Here is a 27,740-nt window from a genome sequence, read left to right as displayed (position 1 = left end):
ACAATGTAACCACTTCAATTAAATTGGATAACCGCTTAAATCAAAGTTTGAGTGAGGGCCAACAAATTAAATGAACTTGCGTTCAAGCATTCATTGCCAACAAAATGACTTCTCGGTTATTCAGCGGAGGCCGCTATAGAAGTATTGAATCATGGAAAGAGCAAATCATTAAAAGTACTTCCTTTCAGAGAATCTGTGCATGTGTCTCTTTATTGGCCTGGATCGCTGTGTAGTCAGGCCGTGACGGTTAAGCCTTGCCTCGCTCCCCACTGCAACTTTGAAGTCGGGTCAGGAATACTTGCCCCTGTGTTTGGCTGCATAGCAGCAGAATATTGCTTCGCCTCCCAGTGTCTTAACTTTCGGAGACATTTGGAATCCGAGAGCACTGTGCCCCCCTGCCACCAGTCTAATGCGGGGCCATGTGGACTGATTTTGTGGGAAATCTTTGAAATGGTAATAAGGTCGAGGGGGAAGCATCATTTTTCTCTCCGGGAGAGCAAAGGAAGGGGGTGGAGGAAGGGAGGAAGAGGGTTTTTTTTTTTTCGGAAGCGGCGCTCTAGGTCAGGGAGATGTAATGATGGGCTGGGATGAGCCGGGGTTTGCCAGAGGATTACCGTCTGTCTTCGGAGCTAGCGCAGCTCTACAAGGCCAATGTTTCAATCCCCACAGAGCAGATTTGCTCCCACTGCCAATATAAAAAATAAAAAATAGAAGGGCAGCATGGGTACTAAAAAAAAGAATCACTCGCTGTGATGGGTTGTGTGTGTGCAGCACAATCCACCGGCCGAGAGGAAAGCAAACAATGCAGTATTTTCATCTCTGTGGTGGTACTGGAGCTTTTCTCTCAACTCTGACCTGCACTGATATGATCACAAAGACGCGTGGTATCAAAGATCCTGGGATTTAATCGGAGCTGAATAATATTCATGTATTGGTTATACTCTTTTTCTGAAACGCTTCAGCGTATGAAAACTAATTACTGGAATTCGTGCCCCGTAATTAAAAGGGTCAGACCAAAGGGACTGAGGGAAGGGCCAAAGTGAAAGGCCAAATGAATGCTTGATTTATTTCCTGAACTGGATGAAAATGAATTTCAAGTTAGAGAGAATTTCGGGTAACGTCGCCCACTCTATAATATTCTCTTGTCCATCTTCGGGGATCGTTGCGTCCCCTCGTCCGACTTCCACCTAAGTCATGAAACGCTTTCCTTTTCGGAAGACATTTTTTTAGCAGCTAACTTCCTGACAAACCATTCCCTGTCCATTTCTGTCACAGTGCAGCACTGCTCTGACGATGCGCTATTGGCAGCTGTAGAAGTAACATTTTCGAATTGTTTCGGGATCTGTAACGGTGAAAACACGCCGGGATAATAGATACGTGCCTATTCCCAGGTCCGGTCATTCATACCAGACGCGTAATTCTATGTGCCGGTCACAAAGCGATCCTTCTCCTTTTGGCTCTCTCTTTCTCTCTCGCTGATAGAAAGAGACAGGATGAGTGGGGAAAACAGTGGTAATCGTAGCCTATATGTGGCTATGTGTGTGTGTGTGTGTGTGTGTGTGTGTCACTCTCTCTGTCCGTCCGTCGGTCTCTCTCTCTGTGTGCCTGATCGCATGTCTCGCTGTGAGAAGTCAAGACAGCCAAAATCTCCATGGACCTAAGCGTTTTATTTTGAAAGGTTAGATTTTTTTTGTCAAGTATCCGGCTGCACCGTATGCGATTACCTGCCTGGCCTGACCCATTCGCTCGCGTCGCGCGCAAAAAATAGAGGTGATGCCGCAACGATCGCTGTGGCGTGCGGGCCGCCGCATACGCGCCCGGTGTGTTTTCACTGTAATACGACTACTGATACGCTCAATTTCTCATGTTTTCACCCGTTGATTTCCGAGAGCAGGATTTGAAGCTCTGCTCTGCTGCGTGAAGCCGACAAACGAAGCGAAACCGACTTGGGTTACATCCACTCGTGTCCACACTACGCTGGCGTTCCCGTGCCCCTTAAAACGGAGAGGTTTGAAACTCCGGGGGGTTGTGTTTTAGTCTGGACGGGCAGAAACGGAAACCATGCTCGCTTCCTGATTAGGGCTGGGTACCGTTCGATACCAGTACCGATACAAATACTGTGACTTCGATACCGGTTCCTAAACAATACTTTTTTCAACACCAATTTTATAAAACAAAAAAATATTACAACATTAATAAACAAATCTTTTTTTTTGGTTTTTATTATTCAGCTGCTACTACGTGAGCTCTGTGCGTAACATTGATTTTTTTTTCTTCTTCTGGGTGCCTCTACGAGACGTTACGCAAAACAGCCAATCACAAGCACTATTAGATCTTGGTAGAAGCGTGCTGCATGCTTATTGGCTCACTGACAGTGATGAGGCTACTCCTCAAGGTATCGAAAATGGGTATTGAATGACGAGGCATTTTTCGATACTCGACACTAAGGAGGCAATTCGGCGGGTGCCTAAAAAGTAGGGGTGGGGGAAAAAAAATCGATACAGCATAGTATCGCAATATTTTTCGTGGCAATACTGTATCGATACACAGACGCCAAGTATCGATATTTTATGATAGATGTGTTGGTCAGTCTGTCTGCTTGACAATCCCATTTTGCGTGAGATGAACAAACTGAGAAATGTATCTTTTAAGATAAAACAGATGTTGACAGAATTTTCCTTTGGGGACATCATTTGAAATTGGGAAGAAGTTGGAAAAAAGGTAATACATTTCAATATATCGCAGAATATTGCAATTTGTTTAAAATCGCAATAATATCGGATCGTGACATAAGTATCATGATGATATCGTATCGTGAGGCCTCTGGTGATTCCCACCCCTACTAAAAAGTACTGACTTTGTTACCCAGCCCTGTCCCCGATTGTGTTCTTATCGGCCCGTTCTTTCCCAGGGCGTCAAATACCGACAATTTGTCACAGCCCTCGGCATTTGGTGCCGACGTACGAGGCAGAGGCGCGAGGTTTCAGCAGCCAATAGCGAAGTCAGCTGGCCAAGTCAGTTACCAACTTGTCACCAGTCACAATGGCAGAGTTGTAGACAAAGGCCGAACTGGGCTTTAAAAGAGCCAGAGTCAGATATCTTAAAACCTTGACAACTACAATCTAAAACTATCTCCATGGCCAGATACATTTGGGGAAGCATTATGAGTGAACTGCCGCACATGATCTGAACTGAAACCTGACATCAACAGGTTCCCTATTTATTCAGTCCTTCCAGAAAAATTGAGTTTTTTTGTGATTGCTGTGGGCAAAAATCCTTGATTATGCGGCACGTTTTCTTAAAAAATGCGATGGAACATGCGGGATATTTATGCAATGTTATGGGATGAAATTGCGGGAACCTCCAAAAATTGCAAATTTTGCGGTTTGATGAAAAAGAGAGAAAAAAAGTGATTCCCCCAACACCCTGCTTTTCGATGATGTTCACGTCGCGTAATTGCGTCACTTCATAACGTTCCCATGGCAACAGGGTAAAATGACAGCTCTTGTGTGAAGTAAACGCAACATTTTTCAACCTTCTGCTAAGATATATGTGACTTTTTTGCAACGGAAATGCGGGGATTATGAAATCATGCAAGCGCCGCATATTTTGCGCGGAAATCGGCAATTTATGCGGCGAAAGTGCGGCATATTTGAAAAAATGCGGCCCCCGCATAAATATGTGGACTTTGGCTGATCATGCATTGAATTATGCGATCGCATAATCACGTTTTTCTGGAGGGACTGTTTATTACAGAGTGCGGACAACCTCAGAGGAAGCTGAACCTTTGACCCTCTGCGGGATGAGAGGAAGACAAAGACGAAGAGGTTGTCAGTTGTCTTAAAGCGACCACAATCTCCTTCACCTTTTCCACCCGCGCTCTCCTCCAAAAAACCTGGAAGCCATCACTGCTCCTTCATATCTCCCTCTGGCTAGATATGAAGTGAGCTCACGTTCTAAATATCTCCATTCTGTTTGATTGCCCTCCAAATAAGTCACACTGTTCAAACAAGCAGAGAGCGCTGCTCCACTGCCTCCCATTGTCTGGCTCTGAGCTATTGACGCTGCGGTCGGCGATTTATTATAGGCACCTTTCCCAAGTGACCGATAAGCACGGTGATGGATGCAAGTTTTTACTGTGCCAAAATGGCTTTATCTCTCCCCTCCAAGCTACTATCTCGAGCGAGCTGATGAGCTGTGCTTATTCTCTCTCTCTCTTCTGACTTTCTTTTCTCTCGCCCTCTCCCTTCTTCTCATCTCTCAGATGGCAACCGCCGAGAGCATCGTCCTCCAAAGAAGCCGTTTCACCAGGAACAAATGTATTCTATTATTTACGGATTTAGTTATCTATGCACTTTGTGTTTTCTCTCCCATTTTCTCTCCCATTCTCCTCGGTTTAAGCGCCGGCGTCCGCGCTTGTGGCCGTGCAGCACCGGCGGCATCAGTGAGCCGAGCAGGAAACCGATTGCCTTTTCTCCCTGATACTGTTTCACGTTGTTATTTTACGCTCCAGATGCAACATCCTGCTAGTATTTACAAAAAACCCAACTATCAATCATCTCAATTGTTGCTGGCAAACTTCAAAGCACGTTCGACTTGCTGCTCATTTTCTTTCTATTAGTAACACTCAAGTGGATAGAAATACAAAGGAGCAGTAATTACAGAATGACGTTTGTGTGTGTGTGTGTGTGTGTGTGTGTGTGTGTGTGTGTATGTGCGGCAGAGTGTGTAGATGGTCTTGTGTGTGTCTGGTGTGGTTTTGGAGATGAAAATTAGCAGGAGAGTGACAAGAAATGTCTTCACTTCAAGCTAAAAGGTAGAACGTGATGTCTTTTCCACTCTGCTTGATGTGTAATTAACTTGGTTTTGTTCATTTTTATTTTATTTTTTAACACACTGTGACTGTGTGTGCTTAAGAATAATGGCTGACTTAACCCCTAATTTCCACTGTGTTTGATAAGCCACCAGCTGCGCCACGGCGCATCCCAGAAGCGGCTCCCCCGTTTCGTTATTTTTGTTTTGTTTTTTTTAATCAGGACAACACCAGAGAAGAGAAGGCGTGGAGTTTAATTGCAGGAGTGCTTGGAGTGGAAGGTAGATACTAGCTTATAATAACACACGATATATACACACACGATTGTTCTGTAAAGTACGAAGTAGAGACTATGTGACCTGCGAGTCGGGCAGCAAGACACACCGCTTACGAGACGCTCCTGGTGTGGTATGGCGCGTGGCGGAGGACGGAACAAAACCGGAACGCAGCACAGACCAAGGTGCCAAAAGGTAATGGGTAACTTTATTTTTTTCCTCAACCTGGACACTATTTCCTCATGTTTTCGTGTCTAAGTGACTGATGGGGTCTTTGACATTGGACCAGTATTAAGCGAGAACGCTGCAGTCTGCATCGGCGAAACAAGCTAGAATGTAAGTTTTTGGGCGATTGCCGCAGCTTTAATTTACATCCACAGAAAGTGCTTGTTTTTGCCACTGACAGGCTCAGATTGTTGTTCTGAGTGTCTGACACCATTCTGGAAAGGATTCCTACGGAGGTCGACCTTTTTATTAAAAAAGTTTTTTGTTAACTTTAACATGAAACATCCCTGGAATTGTTATCGCTAGCCCTCCAGACTCCATTTAAATAAACATCAACAAACGTCATTTTATCATTGTAAAACTTCACTTCATTCAAAGTCGACAGAAACTAAATGAAACTATAAAAAGCCGTCCATTTACATGTGGAAATATGCTGGCTCTATACACCCAAAATTAATAAATGATTGAATGATGAACCATTTTATTATAGTGTCATGCACACAAAAAAAGAGAAGTCACCATAATTTATAGCAAGGGACCAGATAACAGAATACATTACATTACATGTCATTTAGCTGACGCTTTTATCCCAAGCGACTTCCAATTAAGTGCAACAAGAAGTGCAAGTACATTAGCTTTAAATAAGCAAAACTACAAAGAGCCATATGAAATTGCAGCTTTAAGAATATATATATATATTTATATATATATATATATATATCCAAGGTGCAGTCGGAAGAGATGTTTTAAGCCTTCGGCGGAAGATGCGTAGGCTTTCGGCCATCCTGATGTCAATGAGGAGCTCATTCCACCATTTAGGAGCCAGGACAGCAAACAGTCGGGATTTCGTTGAGTGTTTAGTTGTCCCTCGCTGTGAGGGGGGCAGCAAGTGGGTTGGCTGATGCAGAGCGGAGTGGGCGGGTTGGGGTGTAGGGTTTGACCATGTCCTGGATGTAAGCTGGGGCTGATCCGTTCGTGGCCCTGTATGTAAGTACTAGTGTCTTGAAGCGGATGCGGGCAGCAATCGGTAACCAGTGAAGAGAGCGGATGGCAACATAAATTAAACCAATAGACCTTCTTGTCTTTTTTTTTTTTAAACCATGCTTTAGAGACATAAAGTCTTCAACATTAAATCTAAACAACCACTCCATTTGCTCGTCATCAGTGCACCACAACACTGCAGGATTTTGAACAGACATTTCATTTAGGATGGGCGTTCTTAACTCATCCTAGTAGGGACAATACAAAAGAAAATGGGATTCGTTCTCAACTTCTCCTAATTCACGTCGTTCGCGCCAACCTTTTATCTTCTTGGATGTCTAAAAATCTACAAACTTTACGGGCAAGTAGAAGGATTCCTGTTCTCAGCTGAGCCACCAACGACCTCTGACCCCTCGATAAGTTTGCTGTACATGAACATTAAGTTACCCGCTGTCGCTTAAAGTATTGTTTATTTTGGGGCGACCTCTAGCTCATCCAGTAAGAGCGTGCACCCCATGTAGGCTGAGTCCTTTGCAGTGGCCCGGGTTCGAGTCCGACCTGCGTGTCATCCCCCATCTCTCTCCCACCTTTCCTGTCTATCCACTCTCACTATCTAATAAAAAGTGGAAAAAAATCCCCCAAAAACTAAAATATTGTTTATTTCAATGGCATCTGGTTGGTTTGGCGATGGTGATTTCGGAGTTGTTTCTAATTAAACAAAAAGGATTTCTTTGTTGTTGTTTTTTTAACAAAATGCTCTCTCTCTGTAGGGATCCTACGTCCCTATGTCGCTGGTGAATTCACGAGCATTTGTCTTGAGTGGCCGCGATGTTTGGAACGCAGCGCAGACGCGCCTGCTGGAATCTAGGGGTAAGTGTTGCACACCTGGTGGACAGGTGCCAAGGAAAATGAAATCATGCAACAGAAAATGATGAATTCCTGCATACTGGCACCACTGCAACGTGCCAAAATTAGAAGAAAAGAAAAAAAAAAATCGATTTTGTGTAGCAGAAATATGCTTTTCTGCTTTTCTATCCTGTTAATCATCTCGCGGCGACTCAGGTTTATCTTGCGGCCACTTGCGGGGCCCCCCGACCTCCAGGTTGGAAACAAACTACACACAATATTATGGGAAAAAACAGTGATACGTGAAGCTGTATTTTCAAAGCAGAGCTGATCTGGTGTCAAACATATTTAAACTGCTTTATTCATTTTAATGTAGGGATACTGTGGCCGAGGGATTGGCAGACAAAGGACTTCAGGAGCTCTGAGATCTGTAGTTTTGATTGAGCTTTTAGACTTTCCAACAAGACATGTAAATAACAGTCACTTTTTGGATTTAGGGCCCTTTCACTTTTTGGGGCCTGTGCCCAGTAGATGCAATAATCCTACTATTCCTGTGCATATAGTGTGTGTGTGTGTGTCTGTGTGTGTTTATTTGTATTTGGCAGAAAATGCCTCCCAGCACGAAGGCACAAACAATCCAGATCCGCGGCATCGCTCACCTCGTCTTCTGTCCTCTCCTTCCTCTGCGCCGTATTAGGTATCGCTCACTGCTACTCCAACACTGTCAAACTCAATTTCAAAGTTTTTCATCTGCCAAATCCAGCTGCATTTTCCGGCTCAGCTTCGTGATCACGCTGCGGTCGGGAAACAGAGCCAGGAAGAAGTCAGCGTGATTGGCGGATCTCAACGAGCCAGTGTAGCATTTCAAAGTCTGATATCATTCCCGAAAAAAAAAAAAGAAAAAAACCGCCCCGGCCCCCTGGTTTTGGCTGCCTCCGTGCAAAGAAAAGTCAATCCATTTTCTTAATTAAAAAGGAATGCATCTCAAACGCACAGAATGCTCATCACTTACTGATGTATTTACAGAGATTAAAGTTGTGGATTTGAATTGTTTTTTTATACATTCTAATTTCCTGTCATCGAGCATTAGTCACAAAAGGGAAGCGGAGCTCGACGGAGTGCTTTCCTAACACACCTTGGAGTGAGATCGTGTCGGCGCACTAACTGGTCTTCCAATTTGCCTCGACTGGAAAAATGTGCGTGCGTTTGCCAAGGCCACTAATCAAAGCAAGCTGAGCGAAGAATATGTGTGTAATTTATGACATGTTAAATGTGGCTCGTGTACTTCCCCCTCTGCTGCATTTCTCTGCATCTCCACCCAGATATAAATTTAATTTAAGCAGAACAACACAGCTTGGGCCACAGATTTCTAACCATGGGAAACCGTGTTATTGTAATGATAAGAATGCTGAAGGCAAGTTCATCCATATATTATGCCCTGTTCTTTCCCCACCGGGTGTTTATTTACCTTGGAGACAAACGCAGTAGATCCGCGGCCAGGCCCAGCGCCGAGCTCTCCTTTCTTGGGGTTGGGGATGGAGGAGGTGTGCTTTCTAAACACAGAAGGAAAGAGCAAGACAGAGTCAGTCTACCTTTATTAAATCTGCTTTATTGTGGGTGCCCACCCTTTCCGTTGCAGAGCTGTTCTCCCTTTTTTTTTTTTTCAGTGATCCTTTGGGCTTGTGTTTTCATACTGTTGAGTCCGTATTTCTTTGCCAATGATAATTACAGTAATGTGTGCTCGAATGGATGCGCATGCCTCATTGAAACTGATGAAATCAATATTTGAAATATGCTGTTTTTCCAACTGATGAAACATCCCATTACACAATAAAGCGCAGCAATTACACTAGCAATAAGTGGCACTTTAACAACGAGTCGTACATTTGACTTTACTAAACTAAATAAGACGTGCGCCAGTGAAATGCATAATTGCATTGGTTTTCATTAAGCTGCCCATTTCCAGTGTTTCCACATGTCTTGCTTTCAACAGTCCTCGTACTTCAGACTATTTTTGGTAAAAAAGTAGTTCCAATGAAAACTTTTCACAGTGAGGTCTGTGGATTTGAGGGATATATCATGTTATTGGATTATTATCACTCGAGCATAAACATGTAAGAGACATTTCAATCTTTTAGTGGATCTAGGTGGAGACTTAACTACTTAATGCATCATATTTTCAAAAGGTGAGCATATGTTTTCCATGCAAAAATCTTGATCTGCAAAGCAAATGCATGTAGTAGTGTATTCATATTTCCCCACTGAGATGTAATGCAGCAGACATATACAGTACAAGAAAATAAAAACACACCAACATTGTACTTTAAGGGTAACCTTGTTTTTTGTTTTTTTTAAACCTGGACCCTATTTTGCAATGTTTTTGTGTCTTTGAAATTGGTCCAGTATTAAGAAAGACGCAATACAAGCTACTATTAGTGCAATTGCGCACCTTCAATTTACATCCACCAAAGTGCTCGTTTTGCCACTCACAGGCTCAGATTGTTGTTCTGAGTGTCTGACAACATTATGGAAAGGATCCCTTACCTACAGGGATAGACATTTTTTGTTAAAGAGTAAGATCCTTCTCATTTAACATGAAACATCCCCAAAATCGCTATCCACCAGACTCCATTTAAATAAACAGTAATTTTATCTTAACACACTTCATTTAACGTCAACAAAAACTAAATAAAACTATCAAAAGCCGTCTTGGTTCATCTTGCCACTGTTCCAACCTTCACCACTCTGGTTTGGTTGAAATAAACACATAATTCACCCATTTTTAAGAAAAAGGTCCATCTATGATGTGATCCCTTCCATAATCAGTCCCTCCAGAAAATCGCGATTATGCGATCGCATAATTCAATGCATAATCAGCCAAAGTCCGCATATTCATGCGGGGGCCACATTTTTTCAAATACGCCGCACTTTCGCGCATAAATTGACGATTTCCACGCAAAATATGCGGCGCTTACATGATTTCATAATGCCCGTATTTTCGTTGCAAAAAAGTCACATATATCTTAGCAGAAAGTTGAAAAAATGTTGCGTCATTTACAAAAGAGCAGCCATTTTCCCCTGTTGCCATGGGAACGTTATGAAGTGACGTAATTACGCGACGTGAACATCATCGAAAAGCCATAGACAGTACATATATGAAAAGCAGGTGTTGGAGGTTGAATTCTATACTGTCTATGGTTGAATTTGACATGTACTTTGAGTCTCTTAAGTTGGGATCCAATAAGAAAGCTATCTTAATATCTGATATTATCTGAAATTTCTTTCTTTAAGTGCTCCTGCTGTCTATATTATTAACGATTTTTAAAAGTCTGTCTCTTTTGTATCTTTTATTTCCCTCTGTTTAGACTATTACTTTTATTTTTACTTTAATATTATATTATTTGTATATATTTTTGTATCTTATTTTTTTACTTACTGCAATGACTGAATATCTGTAAACTATTTTTGGGAATCACTTTTTCTTCTCTATTTCATCAAACCGCAGTTTTTGCAAGTTCCCAGAATTTTTGCAAGTTCCCACATGAATATGCGCATAAAATTTCATAAATATCCCGCATATTCCATCGCATTTTTTAAGAAAACGTGCCGCATAATCAAGGATTTTTGCCCGCAACAATCACAAAAAAACTCAGCGTTTTTCTGGACTGCATTATGGTGTCAGAGACTTAGAAACAATAATCTGAGCATGTCAGTGGCAAAAAAAACAAAAACGAAATTGATGATGAACATTTGCCCTATATGATTACATTGCAGCCCGGTTCGCGGCTGCCGGTTACTGCGTTTCGGCTCAATACTGGACCAATTTCATAGATTCTTGTTCACATCAGTCACTTAAGCAGTCAAGGCTGAAAAATAAATAACAGAAATTACCCTTTAAGTACAGTTCTGTTCAACACCTGGGAAAATATAACAAATTGTTTGAGGCCAAGTCTACCATGAGAGGTCAATAAGAAAATATGTGCTCGATGGTGTCAAGGCAGCGCTGCGACCGTCGACTTCAAGGCACCTAACCCTAACCTTAACCCTAACCAATTCCATCCAGGTAGCGCTGCCTGGAAGACGACGTTGGGGGCTTAAAAACACCAAAATATGTCAGGGACTGGTTTAGGTTAACAAAGCTTCTCTCTTCATGCATCACCTTGAGAGCAAAATTGATCAGCAATTGTACTGAGCAGTTGCTTTCAAATGGAATAAGCCTGCAACATATGAGGGGAGTATTTTTCTTATTGTCACATTGGATCCATCATATCTAAATAGCAGATATGTATATAAAGACAAGAAAAGACATTTGACAGTGTGATTGTGTGCCTGCGTAATTTCATTTCAAGTGTGTGCCCATTTAAGTGTGTCGGCTCGTATACAGTATTTGTGTGCGCGTTCTGTGTGCTAACGTGCGGGTGTGAGATAAACAGGACATGCTCCGAGGAGTGGGACGACGGCCAGTGGACACAGCTGAGGAGGCAGCTGTGAGGAGGAGGGAGGAGGAGAGGTGGAAGGAAGGGGGAGGTTAGGAAGGAGAGAGAGAGAGAGAGAGAGTGAGAGTGAGAGAGGGATGGGAGGAGAGCAACACACTGTGGAGGGCAAAGTGCCCTGACAGCCACAGGAGTCGCAGAGTGGGACCTCTCCAGGCTTGACAGATGGATGGACAGGGCTACGCCCCGCTGGCTCGCTCTTGATGCCAGCGTGAGTGCATAGACAAATCAACGTGCACTCGCAAACACACACACACACACACACACACACACACACACACACACACACACACACACACACACACACACACACACACACACACACACACCTACATAAGCATAGAGAATTGGCTTCATACTGATGCACAAAAACACTAAGAATGTAACATGGCCGACAAAACAGAGATACAAGCTGAGAACAAAGACTAATCCCTGCCATTTCAGAAAATGTACGCAAACATGCACTTTCCTCCTTTGTTTTACGCCAATGCAAACGTAGGCCAGCGAAAGGGTCGACTGAGGCCATTTGTCAGGGGGAATAAAGGTAAATCAAGTCCAAAGATTTTATTCCGTCGATTCAGGACACTGCCCAAAACCACAGGGAGTTGCCCAGGCATCGACTTGTGTGCAGATCAGCTAGCATTTGCTTTTCCAACCCCCGTGGGACACAAAAGGACAGTATTGGCCAAGATGTGAGACCTGCAGTTAAGCTTGCGGAGGCAGGGAAGAAATGGGGGGGGGGGAGAATTCAATCAGAGTTGACCATCTGCCAGATCGCTTGTAACGCCAGAGGTGTCATTTCCCTGTGCAATGCATCTAGACTGGGCGAGCGTGGCACATGTGGCAAGACTCGTACAAAGCACCATGACATGCAGTTTTTGAAAATCTTATATACAATTGCAGCATTTTTAGACCTTTTTTTTTTTCTCGCTCCATCTGGGTTAGCACTTCTAGAGGTCATTATTATGTACTGTATCAGTCACTCCTCTACCCACAAATCAAATCCAGGTGTAACTCATGAGTTCATTCTCGTTTCTCGAGTATCTCATAATGGTTCTCAGACGTTCCACAATTTATTTAGTCAAATGGAGTCTAGAATCCTATTTTAAGACATACATATCTGTACAAGACTAAAAGACTGTGCAGTTAGAAAGCAGATTTAGCAACAATTAACATCATGTTGCACGCTGACCATGATTCTCCACTGGGCATGAGGGTCTTGCTGCCTGACTCGCACATTATATTGTCTCTAATTTGTACTGTACAGAACAATTGCGTGTTTATTTCATTTATTTATTTTAAGGATTATTTTTGGGGCATTTTTTGGCCTTTATTGACAGGACAGCTGAAGAAATGAAAGGGGAGAGAGAGAGAGAGAGAGAGAGAGAGAGAGAGAGAGAGAGAGAGAGAGGGGTGGGGGTGGGGGGGGGGATGGGATGACATGCAGCAAAGGGCCGCAGGCCGGAATCTAACCCGGGCCTGCCGCGTCGAGGAGTAAACCTATATATATGGGCGCCCACTCTGCCAACTGAGCTATCTGGGCGCCCACAATCGCGTGTTTATTAAGCTAGTATCTGATGTCGTAATATGTTTTTCCACCTCCAAGATGAATCGCTCGTTGTGCGTGGTGTTGTAGAGGAGACGTATACGATATTGGGGGGGGTGGTCTTTTGGTAAATTGACTGGATGCTCTCGCTGTTTAACTTCCTGCCCGGCTATCCAAACGGCCCGCGGCGCGTCTCTTTAGCTTAGCGGAGCGGAGCAGATCCCCATCATGTCCTGCCTCTTACACGCTCTACTTAGGCGCCACCCCTTGCCTAAGAGAAACTAAGTCAGGGGTGTCAAACTCATTTTAGTTCACGATCAGAAACTTTATCTGGCAGCGTTCTAAGGCCATCGTAGGAACCCGGGACAGAGGGGTTATACTCCGAAAAAAACTCTAAATTTACGGAAAAAGAACTCGGATATTCTCTGAGACTAAAGTGGTAAATTTGGAATAGGAATTAATGACTTCTCTGCAATTTTCACACTTTGCAAAGTCATCCAGTGGGCCTGATTGGACCCTTCGGCGGGCCGGTTCTGGCCCAGGGGCCGTATGTTGGGACACCCCTGAAGTATTTCCAGTAACTGAGAATATGTCTGGCACGGACAAAGACTGCGGTGTGCTACATGAGTGAATATGGTCCGGACATTGTCTGAAGTTCATATGAGAAAACATGCATGTTTACACGTTACCTTCTGTTACAGTCAGAATTTTGACCTTTTTTTTTTTTAAGTCTAAAGATTGTTAGTTTTTTTAAAGTCAGAATTCTAACTTTATTCCCTCGGCCTTTTTTTGTAAGTCTAAAATTTTTGTTTTTTAAAAACAAAAAATTTTGACTTTAAGCTCAGAACTCAATACATTTTTTTCCACATGCGGCCCTAATCCTCTCCCGTAGAGAACGGATTCAATCCATTGCTCAATGAATTCCTTCAGTTCGAAAGCAATGTACACAATTGCTCAAAATAGCCCAAAATATACCACTGCCTATAATAAAAATCTCAATCAGAGAGATAGAGATATCCCAATAACCTACCCTACCAATGTGTGCAGCTACCCCTCATGTCTTTCTAGAATATAATTGATGCAGAAAATGAACGCTTAGATGTGTAAAGAGCAGTAAATTCACCGTCAAAGCAAAGCTGCCGTAGCACCATAAAGTATTCTCTGCCTCTCCTGCAGTCCTTTACAAAACAGTGAAATAAGCCAAGCACAGAGGGCGAAGACGAGAAGGCTGTGAGGCTGAAAAGGGAGGTGGAGAAGGAGGAGAAGTTGAAAAAAAAAAAAAAAGGAGGAGCGGAGTGATACCATTCAAATTGATTCCACGACCCGCGGGCCTGCATCCTTTCACGCTTTTCTCGCAGCTCCAGCCCATTCCCATCCAGGAACACACATCTGAGAAAAGACCCATGGTTCTTTTCCTCCTGTCTTTTCTCTCTTGGGGTAGGTCTTTTCATCCCAGGGTATTTCACAGCTCTTCCATGGCCGTCCCCTTCTCGCTCCCTTATCTTCCACACTGTCACAAGCATTCCGCCACTGTAGGCTTCAAGCAAGGAATCTGAGCTTTGGGTTTTCTTTGTAGAAAAAAAAAAAAAAAAAATAATAAATAAAAAACTGGGATTCTTCCCTTCTCTCCCTCCATCTTCTGTCTTCACTCTTCCCCCCCGCCCTGCCATCTCATCACGCATTCCCTTCACATCTCCCGATTCCCACTTTTCACTTTCCGTTAATGACTTCTCTTCCCCATCTCACATCTCGGCCTCTCTTCGGTCTCTTTTTCCTCTGTCCCCTCGCTATCTTTGTTCATCCCGCTTGCCGTACGTTCTCTTTCTCTCCCTGCCTCGGACTCGAGTGCCATTTTGATGAGACCTGGATTGAGAGCAGTGGAGTATCGGCGCCGTGCAGCAGTGCACCCGGGGAGAGGATGTCAGGGAAAGAGACAGGCCCTCTTCACATTAAATATCATCTGACACCTAATCTGCTGCACCTTCTGCCGCTGCGATGGGAGGAAGAGGACCGAACTGTTCCCCATGCTCCCCCACCACCATTACCACCACCACCACCACCTATCCCTCTTTGTTTCATGTAGGTGGAGAAAGAAGTGCCACGTAATTAATACATCAAGACAAAGGCTGTTCTGAGCCTGTCTGTCTTTGAGAGCAAGAAAGAGGAGGAAGAAATGGGGACAGACTTTTTAACAGCGCCCCATATTCACCGTGGAATGAAATCAACCCGGGGCATGATTGTGGCAAAAGGCCTCTGTGTTTTCAAACAGCCTGCCATCTATCTATCTATCCATCCATCAATCGCTAAGTTGTCACAATTCTGCATCGTGTCAATACATCACATGGTTGATTTGGCAGCGAGATCATAGGTTTGCAGTTAGGATGCAGGGCAGTGGCCAAGAAAACAACCATCTTATGATTCAACAAAGGCTGCGGGGCCGCGCCGATGAGGTTGCAAATTGAAAAATGAATGAGAACTGACAGGTCTCCCAGGGAAATCAATCCGATAGAATGGGCTTTTCCAATATGGAGATGATCACCTGGAAACGTTCTGATTTTTATATTTTATATTCTGGGCTAATGAATTGGCTTGTCCTATGGGGTTACACCTGCATCATTTCAAAGGGGAATTCAACTAAAAGCAGATTGGAATTCCAATTCCATTCATGTTTATCGACATTGATAAAGGGGGCGTCCTGGTCAGGGGCGTCGGACTGGGGGTAAAACCAATACTGATTACCAGGGCCCAAGGGGAGAGAGGGCCCTTGAAAAGTCTGGAATATATTTTATTTCACCTGGATATTTTCATTTCCTAATTAAATTTCATAAGGCATGTCAAATGAAATGTAAAGTTAGTGTACTGGCTGAATAACTTGGTTGATTGACTTACTACATTTTGTATACAAAAAAAAGACTAAGGTCTCACCCACCCCTTGCTAATGCGCCAAATTGTTTAGTCCATCTGCACGCATTTTGTCAGTTGAGCGTCTGGTGGAGCGCAAACTTCTGCTGTAGAAATGTCTTTCTCAAAAAAAGCCAAATCAGGCTACCAAAAAGAAAGGAAAGACAGGAGGAGGAGAGAAAACAAAATGAAGGGGAAACAATTGGTAACTGACATCTTTTCAATGAAAGGTGAGCACAAACTAAAAACGAAATCCATGGTGCTAAACTGCTTGAATATCTCCATGACTGTTAGTGCTAAAAACAAACTGAGACAACCCATTGAAAGAGCAGAACATACACTTTCAAATGATAATTTGGTTATACATGTAATCTGAGGTAAAGGCTAAATAAATAAACTACACTAACAATGCTGTTTGCATACAACACACCATTGTAATAGCCTAATTTAAAACATGTTGAATTTTCAATGAATAGGCTATACTGTCTATAATTAGCAATAATAGGCTAATCAGTGTCATATGTAGCTTGGTAGCTGATTGGTAGATACACATGTCAACATTATAGTTATGTCAGATTTAGTAGAAGCAGATGTTAACATTGTGGAACACATGGCCCTCAGTTTCAGAAACTGTCACAGCAGGGAGTGGAGTAGCAACAGACCCCTCATCCTCCTCTTTGGATTTGAGACAAGGTGAGCTTATATCAAAGTTAAAGCAAACCATGTTTAGCCATTTTGACTGAAAGGTGTTAACACTAACATCTTAGTGTGTTTTGTTATATTAGGTTACAATTAGGATAAGAGGTTAATATCAGAGGTAGCCTTCATAGAGAAAGATGATAGAGAACATCTGATTGAGGATAATGGGAGTGAAGACAGCAGGGAGCTCTGAGCACAGTGCGTGTTAAGTTATGTGTGTGTTCCTAACTAAATAAAAGACACCGAGAGCTGTGTGTATTCCACGTGAACGTTTACTTGAACTTGTGTGTCTTCTAAAACAGTCCCCGTCACACTATAGTCAAACTATAGTTCCCTTTACACAACAGTGTGGAAATGAGAGCCGAGGAACTGGAAGAAGTTCGGCAGAGCAGTGCCAACCAGTTTTTTGCCAGAGGATCCAGGACTATGGCCAGATACATTAACAGCTGATCAGAGAGACACCATAGTACGCAGGCTGGCAAGTAAAGGTACAGAGAAAACAAACAAAATGTAGTAGTAACCACAGTAAAGTAGGCTAGAGAATGTTGAGAAAGGTGTGTTATCAGGCTACTCTAAGCATTACAGTTAATAGTTATTACCCTATAAACAGCTAGGCCTCCAGATTCATGTGTACAGAGGCCCGATTATTATTATTTATTTATTTTTTGGGGGGAGTGAGTTGAGGAACATGGGGGCCCATCAGGACTGCCTATGCATAGGGCCCAGGGTCTTGTGCTACGCCCCTGGTCCTGGTAGCTCACCTGGTTGAGGTTGCGCACCATGTACAAAGGCTCATTCCTTACCGCAGTGGCTGCGGGTTCGATTCCGACCCGCAGCCCTTTGCTGCATGTCATTCCCCCCCTCCCTCCCTCTCTCTCTCTTTCTCTCTCTCTCTCTCTCCCCCCTTTCCTGTTTTCAGCGGTCCTGTCAATTCAAAGGCCTAAAATGCCCCCAAAAAAATTATCCTAAATCCGCCTACACATGATTAGCGATTTGCTCTCTGCGCACCGCTAGGTATGGCGCAGAGCAAAGCGCAGCGCAAGTATTCGTCATCGAGGGTGGCAAGGAGGCTATTTCCCATTAGTAGGTAGCGACATGCTGTTATCTCATTGGTCGCGCTTTCAAAAGGTCAGCGACAACTACTGTAGGTCAAAGTTGAATTAATTTAAACTTTGTGCTCAGCGCAACGTGGCAAATCGGAGCGGCGCGCGACGCCAGTGGTTGGCAGCGCATTGTGGACGCCACCGCCACTCCAATAGGAAATCAAAGGAACGGTTTTGCCGCCCATCGTGTGTAGGCAGCTCAACAACCTATTTTCTCAGGTTTCTACTATGGCTGATGGGGTCCAACGTGAACACAACTCTCTCATGTGAACAGTTTGGGTTATTTTCACATTAGACACTTCTATATTTTAGTTTCGTCTGTTGTTTTCTCGCTGGTTTGAAGTTGGCAGGGCTCAGTTGGGAAAAATTGATGTCACATATTCCCGTGCATGTTGCCAACCATTGTTAATCTCACCTAATCGTACAACACCCACATAGTCCTGATAAAGCAGATTAGCTGAATTTTGTAGTATTGGCTCATTATACCTTTCATATATTGTATAATATAATAAAGGTTTATCCAGACTTTAACTTAAATGTTGCATATTTAGTTCATGTTATAGAAAATTAAGAAAGCAAGTTTTCAAATCCTTTGATATGATTTTTATCATATTACACCCAGTGGTCTATACTATTTATGGCTGACATTTATTCTGCTATTACCATTAAATCTACTTCCATTCATTATTTATTTTAGTTTGAAATGTCAGCGGCGGAGTCCGCCGTTCCCGCGCAGGATTAGATGTTTCACCGGAACAACGCATGTACACGCTCGATGGAATTTAGAGCCAAGACAAGTTTCACAGTTGCTGCTCAAAGCTCAACTTTCCTGCCCCCAGTGAACGATAAACAAAGTCATTTCATACGTAGTCTGGCTCGACGGATGTACATTACTGGGATAAAGCCTGGCATCCACCGTGTCTCTCAGGCACCGGATGTCCCTCTCCTTCGGCTAACTTCGCTATCTATTCACAGAGTTGTGATTGGTTTAAGGAGAAATACATCCATCCCAGAATGGATAAGCGGTGTAGCGAGACCAGACTCCAGCGATGTGGAGCTAGATCTGGCAATGCGAGACTATTTCGTTCTAAATTCTTTGGCTTTGTATTATTTAGACATTCTTAGCATTGCCCCCAGTGACAACAGGTGTCGCCAAATGTACCACAACTAACATCTTTGGGATTATTACCTTAAAGTGTCTGTAACTCTCAGTTTGTTGTGCGGTGGCATTTTTACCACACCTGCTGTCGTAAAGGTCTTTTCCCTTACAGTGCTTTACCGCGCACTGCAGATTACTGAGTTAGCGTAACCGGGAAGTCATATAGTCCCGATGAATGTTTTGCTCAGACAGGAAATTGTTCATTTACAATAAGAGAATATGTTACAGATGCATCGTTGCATTTCAAGTGCTGCATACGGTAACTTAGCCTACTACGGATGTCTCCTGAGCTAAACCGGGTAACGTTGTCACTGTCACTGTTACGAGCCAAAGCGTTAAGAGTTTGTTGTAGCAACCAACGTAATAATAACTTAGATTAATATAGCGCATTATACGAAACCCACGGACGCTTCACACAAATTAAACCACATTGTGCGTTGTAGAGTTATTTTATGAATGAAATAGACATATTACATACCTGAGGGGCGGGGGTGGGGTGGGTTTGGAATAATTTACAATCCCTTAATTGTCTCCATCTGTTGATAGCCCGACCGAGTGTGACTGGCGTTATCACCCCTCATCTTTCACTTTCCCTTTTAGCTTTTAGATGTTCTTTGTTTAATTTCCTTCTTTCCTGTGATGGCCCTGCCCCATTATCAGCCATAACTACAGCAGATAACTTCTAAAATAACTTACAAATACAATTAGGACTATATATAAAGAAATCTCTTGCTACTTTTTACCTGGCTGGATAAGAAGTCTGTGACCCGTCCGAATGTGTTACTGTAGCGCCATACCTGCTGGAAATCATTTTGTCGGGAAAAATCTGACCCGGGCAACGGCACTAATAAAAACTACCTAAAAGGGTCATCAGAATTACTGCAGGGCAGCCGGCAAATTATTGTTTGATAATTCTTTGAAATTTGTTCTTTTTTAATATATACTATTATTAACATTAATCCAACATATCAGCCTATTCATGTTTGTGTGTAACATTTAACTTACACAACACTGATGATAGGCTTATAGGTCACTACTATGGTAGCCGTCCAAACTTACATTTAAGCTTAAGGATTCACGGTGCCTTCCTCATGTATGTTTAACATTAAAACATGATGTATAAATAACACATCTGGCCCAGCATAATAAGCAACACAAGTGTATACAATATATGAATGGGTCCCTGTTCCGTCACTCATTTAGCTAAGGGGTCCTTTATAGAAAATGTTGAAGAATCCTGCCTAAATGGAAGAATGAGTACAGCTCTCATGAGTCCAAAGAACGAAAAAAAAGTCTGTAAATGGGAATTCTAATTAAAAATGTAGTAATTGTATATATTACACTCGACTGAGTTTGATTCTAAGAAGCCTGAGCTTGAGACAAATCTCGTGTTCAACCAGCAGTCACCCACGGGTTCCATCACAGAGGCCACAAAATCATTCTCACTCAATTTTCAACAAAGTGCGGTCATTTGATGCCTTCAGAGACTTTCTCCTCTCTTCTTTCTAGTTGTGGGGGTGAGCTTGTTTCTGTGTTTAAAGATTGGCTCAACTTTCTAAGATCACAGGACTAACACATGAACTCGGTTTAAATATGGATTTTCACTTTATGAGAAGAAGAAAAATAAAAAACATTCCCCCATAACCATTGCCAGGAAATGGTCGTGATTATGAAGACATCGTTTCCACTTACGACAGGCCGGGTCTGGGCTTTTTCTTTGCTGGGAGGCTTTGATGCGTCTCGACAGGCAGACCTAAGCCTCTACCAGCACTCAGGGAGAGAGGTTGCCAGCCGGCCCTCTACTATGTTAGCCAGGTCTCCACAAACCCCCAGAGAGGCTACACGACCTGAAAGGCATCAGTGTCTGGGAGTCCATAACAATGCGACCTTAGCTCTATCTCAGCCATTTGTGTCTGCCACTTTGGCACAGAGAGAATGGCTCTCAATCTCTCCGAGGGAGTCTGGAGGCAGTCCTTCAGCCCATCCATCACAAGTCCTCTCTCCAACGGATGGACCACTTCCCCGCCTGTTTCCTTGACTGCCCGTCTGCCACTTTCATCGGCTGGATGCTGGCCCCGTGCACTACAGTCGTCCCCCCTGTGCCTGTTGCAATTACCCTCTGCACAGGCATACATCACCCGGGACGCTGGTGGGCAATTTCTTTTTCCTTTGTTCTGGCACTACAGGAATCGACTGCGATGGCCAACTGGCCAGAAAAATGCTCCTTTCGTGCACTGTTCCTCCACAAAGCACCATGTTTGACCTCCTGAAAATGACGTGTGAAGAACTAAGATTTGTTGCCAAACTCCAAGAACTCAGCATGCACTTTGAAGGAGACCTATTTTTGAGCAAAACATTTTTTGCTCCTTTCAAACCGCTGCATATATACCAGCATTTTTTTTTTTTTTTTTAAAGCTCCAAATGCAAAGCTTGAGAATAATGAAAAATGAATCTTCCTGGAAGTGCCTAGCTTTCCTATTTTAGCTTCAATTTATCACGGAAAGACTCTCAGGCATGCTAAAAGGTAAATAACGGCAATTGCAAATGTAGTGTGTGATAAATGACATAGTATGCCGTGTCTCAAATGAATCCATCTGAAAGGAAACATGGGCTTATGGCTTGGATTCTTAATGACAAAGCAAGCTGTTAGTGTACATGTCATACGTGTCTGGTTGTGTGGGATATTGATTGCTCGCAGGGGTGAAATGAGCTCTATTTTGGAGCTAATGGCATGCGCTGGAGCAACGGCGTCTTCACATACCTAAGTGTCATGTTAAGTAGGAAGACAGTGCTTTTATTGGAAATCCCAGGAGTGAGTAATGCCAAACAGCAATAATAATCGCCTCCATAGACACCCGTGACCTCTGACCCCCCCCTGTGGAGAGGTGAATGCAAAGAGAACTTCCGCTAAGAGGATAAAAAACATCGCCAAAAAAAGGCCATTCTTTCACTTTACACACAGGTTAAACTCCTGCCTACAGTCACTCATTATAGGGTTCCATGTGTGGACCGGCTAATGTGTGTGTGTGTGTGTGTGTGTGTGTGTGTGTGTGTGTGTGTGTGTGTGTGTGTGTGTGTGTGGGTGTGAGATGGAGTATAGGGGGAGAGTGGGAGGGTTCTTGGCTAGTGTCGAAAGTGGTTAAATCATCGCTCACAGGGCCGAAGTGGCACTTATAGCACATAAACGTCAGTTGGAATGAGTTGGTCCTGGGTAGCATACCGATATGTGTGTGTGCCTGTGAGAGACGAGTGTATAGAAACCGAGTAGGTTAAAAACAGAAAGATGATTCAGTCGAGCGTTTGCTCACGTCAACTCCAATTATCGAGCCGTGAGATAATATCCGAGGAAGATATTTTTTTTGCTCAGTGTTCTTTCATTTCTTTCTCACATACTCTACAATAACCAAATGGTTTCAAGCCACTGAAACGAGAACTTATAATCATTCATCACAGCTCGAGTCAAAAAAAAAGAAAGAAAAAAAAAAAGTAGCTTTTTTTTCCCTCTCTCCGACAGGCCTCATCTTGCAGCAGATTGGAGCTTTTCAGCAAGGCGTTGGATCAGCGAGGGCAGTCGCTCCCGCTGCACAAGCAGGTGATGATTAAAAGCTGACCTTACGCTTAATTAGTGGCAACTGGGAGATTTCACCGCCTGGCGATGAATCATGGAAGGAAAAAGCAGCCGCCGGGGAAATGTTACCTAAGTGATTAGGTGAGGGGTGTAAATCAATAGTGCCGGTGACCTGCGAATGGAGTGGCAAACGGAAGTGAGGTGCGAAATGAAGGTGGAAAAAAAGAAAAAAAGAATGAAAGAACATGATTAACACGACTGACCCGCTCCTGTCTCCCGGACAAACAGCAAAGGTACACTTGTTCATGCTGAAGAAACCGAAGGCATTCATTTTCTTCATTTTTTTTAAAAATTTAATATGGAAAGAGCTGAGATTAATAAATATTATTTTATGAGTATGTGTAGTGACAGGTATTTTCAAATGGTAGAAGTTCCTAGTAAATTGGAATTTGAATCCCCCCCCCCCATTTTTTCTTTATTTTTTTTTACAGTATAATGTATTTAAAGAAAGGCTAGAAAGTAACACAAGTATGTTGATATTGTGATGGCCACATTTATATTTGAAAGAAAAAGTAGTCTCCACTGCTGCAGAGTAAGAGAGAGAAAAGTTGCAATTATCTTCAGCACTCTAGCTCAGATAAAACAATTAATCTGGCATTGAGCCCTCCACCCGAAAAAGCGAAGAAAGGGGCTAAATGGCTCATTGAAATTTAGAGCTTAATCGCTTCTGTGAGGCGGTTTGTGCCAAATCTGTTGTTGACGCTCAATTCCCCTTCCCCACTCTAAACAGGTGAAACTCTTCCTTATATGTAGCCAAGGTCAGGAGACGCATTAGTTATTGAGGAGTGGAAATCAATAGCCAAAGCGGCCTTGACCAGGCACAGCCTGAGAATGGATAACTACACCTAATCTGGCTGCCGGTAAGCGTCTCTCAGTCTGTGTGTGTGTGTGTGTGTGTGTGTGTGTGTGTGTTCAAAAATCAGTACTGGTGCTGGAGAGAAAAAGTCAATTTTGGAAGAACAATTTTTTACAGTAATCAACACTCTGAACACATTTCTGTAAAACAGTTTTCAATCTCAAACGCATGTTCAAATACAGCAATATTGCAGCGGCTGAAACGTTTCCTCACACTATCAACTCCAGGCAACTGAAAAAAGGTTTTTATGGTTATGGTCAGGTTATGCATTGGATATATATCAGGCTCCAGTTGGCTCTGATTGTTCAGTGTTTTCAGGTCTCCCATTGTCTCTGCACAGTCATTGCAGCCAGGAATGACTGTAACGGCACTTTCTATATATATATATATATATATATATATATATATATATATATATATATTATATGTTGTGACATCACAACTGTACGGAAGTCCTGACGGCTCAATTAAAGGCAGTTTCTGAATACGGGCTGTTTGCATTTATCTGGATAAAGAGCTTTGATATTTTTCACAGCATTTTTTTATATAGCACCTCAATCTTTATAATTAAAACAAGTTGGTTGGTCCTTACTTTGTCTGCTGTTTTTATTCTTTTATTTTGCTGCATACCCAGATTTCAGCAGTTAACTTAGTGAGTGTTGTTTTTACTGATTGGAATGTAAGTAACACAGGTTACAACTGGAGTTACCTTTTAACCAAGTGTTTTAGCAGCCTATTCCAGTTCAGTAGAAAAGGAATATATTATGAATGTAAAATGAATTACTGATTCTGTAAAATGCCGGTTTGAAAAGCTCTTTTATGCTCATCTCATGTACTAAAACGCCACATTTGCAGGTCAATCTAAATCAAAATCAATTTACTGAATCTGCTTGCAATTAAATACCAGTTCCTAATGCCCCATGAAAATATGGCCCGGGCACTGGCTGTGTGATTCTGTCAATTCAGGTGGAGATGAGTCCCATGTGGCTCATTTTGCTCTCATACACATGCATGCACCCACACACACACACACACACACACACACACACACACACACACACACACACACACACACACCTCCACGTCCAGTTATAATTGACTCTATTGAGCAGGAACAGCATGCTTTCTCATTGCTCCAGCGCTAATTGGGTTCTGCACCCTTACTTTTTACATGAAACACAGTTTATGGAGCAATTTAAAATACGTAGCGCTGCATAATTAGAGAGAGATGAGGGAATGAGTGGGATCTGTGCCATGACAGCAGCAAGATGAAATGTCTTTTATACACTTCAGGACAACGCTGTAGAAACTAATTTGTCTGAATAGATAGACAGAGTGGGTTTGGACAAAAAAAAACAAAAAAAACATCAGATCACCTTCCCTACACGTAAATGTTGGGCGACCGCAACGATGGAGGCTGTAAAAATCCGTCTGGTGAGCGGATACAAATGGGGTCACCCGTAAGTGATTTTGCGGAAAGACGGAGGAAGGAAACACATGAAGACAAATTATGATTAGCTCTCGAGAACATATGCCGTTACTTTCGTAATCTCACTCCTAATGACTTATTTGGCAGTTGTTGTTTTGACCCGCGTGTACTGTGTTAATGTTCAAACACTGAGGTGAGCCCAGATGTTTGGCAGACACGTGAGCACATTAACAAACAGCATGCACACACATGCTTGTGCACGCGCATACAGATGCTCGCACAACGTAGCACATCCACAGTAACACACACACACACACACACACACACACACACACACACATACACACACACACAATCACTCACTCACTCACTCGACATCCTCTCGGAGTCACTGGGGGAAGTGCTGCTTGTTGATGTTTGTCCTGTCAGCCCTCTAAACCGACTGCTGGCTCCCGTACGGAGCTGAGAAAAGCACTTCAAACACTGTTGCAAATATTTAACATCTTCAAATGGGACTTGCTTGGAATTTACTGCCTGCTAATCTTGGGAGGCTAAAACTTGGACGCAAATCTGGTGTGACAAAATAGATTATTAAGAGACACATAGCTATAAATCTTTCTTGCTAGGTTGAGTATTAGGCTCACATAATTCATTTCCTTCTTTCTTTCGACTGTCACGCATGTAACATTGTTGGAAGCGTCTGGTTTCCTATAATGCTATTTTCTTGGCTAACAGCTCTAGCTCGGGGATTTTTGCTTTGGGTTAGACTAGCTAATTAGCTACAATACTTGGAGTTGTACTCAGCTCAGGAGGGAGGCTATTAGCTTAGATCTGCATGTGTTCACAGTGTGGGTTAGACTTTTTTGTGATGAAAGGCAACAGGCGCGTCAGCTACAGTTAGCCTGCTAGTGGTTGTGTGCATTTATGGAGTTAAACCCATAGACTGTATGGATAACATATGGATGTTGTCTCTGTGATGTCACCAATAGGATTCTGAAGAGCCAAAAATTAAGCTCAAAGTGCGCGGCTTCGGTGGCTCCGGCAGTCGCCATTTTGGCCATGCCCGACGTCGGGCTAATCCAGAAATGGGCAAGGAGAAGGAGCTGAGGCCCTTAAAGGAATATGCCACCGTTTGTTGAAATAGGGCTTATCACGGTCTACCGTGGCTGTAGATAGGTGGGCCAACGCATTTTTTTGTCTCAGTGCAAGTAATTAGGTTGTTTTTTTGTCTTTTGTTGGCTCACTTTTACTAACAACATGCTAACCGGCAACACAGGATTCCATTCATTACGCTAAGCTAACTAGCGGCGGCGCTGCCGGTGTTGCACCGGACTAAAACAATGCATGCACAAAAAATGCGTTGGCCCACCTATCTACAGCTAGGGGAGACCGTGATAAGCCCTATTTCAACAAATGGTGGCGTATCCCTTTAATTATGCACTTTAAGCCTTAATATAATTGCCCACAGTTGCCATAAAGGGAGAAATAAGCTACTATTTTTTGAGGCTGTAAAAATGTTTATTTAGGTTGGGCATTTTAACATGGGGGTCTATGGGGATTAACTCCCTTTTGTAGCCCGCCTCAAGTGGCCACTCGTTGAACTGCAGTTTTTCGCACTTCCGCATTGACTGTTTAGCACTGGGCATTGCCGTTTGGTTAAACCCTTGGTTGCTTGATAGATGGTTAAAATCGAGTTTCTGTGGCAAGTATTATCTTGTTGTGGTTAATCTCTTCCCTGTGGCTTGTTGTTGACTTTAGCATATACGCTAACTTGGTTAGATAAGTTGACTCTTGTGGCGGCTTTGTGTTAACTAAAAAAATGAGGATGGCTACTTGTAAATGAATTTTGTCAAACAGATTTTTTTTTTTTTGAGTTGTGATTTATTTTGATGACAGATATGTTGCTAAAAAAGAGTGAGCTTGTGGATGTTGTCGTAGCTGTGTAACTGCCAGATGTTGGAAGAGTGAAGGCATGCGAGCCTTATTCCCAACAAACTAACAAATGACTGGTACTCAAATATTCCATGGCACAGAGTCCATACTGTGTATACACTCCGCTCTGCACTGTATAAACCATCTCAGTAACCCTAACCATGGCAGTTAGCACTGATAAACTCCAGCACATCATGTTCTATAAATAACACGTTTATGTTTAATAACCTTGTATGACCCTCACAAAGCACTTTAATATTAGAAGCACTGGTGATTATGGAAGCTATTGAAGCCGTATGGCCAGAAATCTGGGCCTGCTAATACCCCCAGTTATTCATAACTGCTGTGGTTGCATCTGGTTTCTTTCAGGTTTAAATCAATCCATGTCATGATTCACCCTGAGAAACAGCGCGGCAGCTCGGAGGTCCTTAAAGAGACGGTGTATCAGAATATACTCCTCCACTTGGCCAGGGTATCACAAGTACAGCGTTGTAAAATCCTGGGAGCTTGGAACATTTTGTTTAATTGTATCCAGAACGATCCTCTCGACTTGATCAGACATTCATTTTTAGCGTAATGGAATGTGGGGGATTTCAAGAAGCTGGCCTTGTTTCGTGACAGCATGAGTGTTTGATGACAAACTCATAATACCTGGAATTCTTGAAACAGCAAGCTGTATTTCCTTTTTCTCTTATTTTATAACACATTTGATCCATTTAACATTTTTATAAGATGCAGATGATGTTCATTTCTGTTTTTCAAACAGTCTTTTTTTTAAACCTTTCACTACAATATGAGTTATGATGTTGGCCCACATATTGCAAATGTACATTTAAAATACATGCATTTTGAAA

General features: G+C 42.8%; 1 protein-coding gene across 1 annotated transcript in view; it reads right to left on the bottom strand.

Annotated features, from left to right (window-relative positions):
- flrt2 (fibronectin leucine rich transmembrane protein 2) overlaps positions 1-8,693 on the bottom strand; it is a 173,941-nt gene extending 165,248 nt beyond the window's left edge. The window contains exons 1-2 of the mRNA XM_039782463.1: positions 8,609-8,693; positions 7,800-7,934 (exon numbers count right to left, since the gene is read on the bottom strand). The gene's annotated coding sequence lies outside the window, so the exon portion shown is untranslated. The remainder of the gene's footprint in view (positions 1-7,799; positions 7,935-8,608) is intronic.
- Positions 8,694-27,740: the final 19,047 nt, after the last annotated feature.

Source organism: Perca fluviatilis, chromosome 18, assembly GCF_010015445.1.
Source record: "Perca fluviatilis chromosome 18, GENO_Pfluv_1.0, whole genome shotgun sequence".
NCBI lineage: Eukaryota > Metazoa > Chordata > Actinopteri > Perciformes > Percidae > Perca > Perca fluviatilis.
This window is presented reverse-complemented; position numbering and strand designations above follow the sequence as displayed.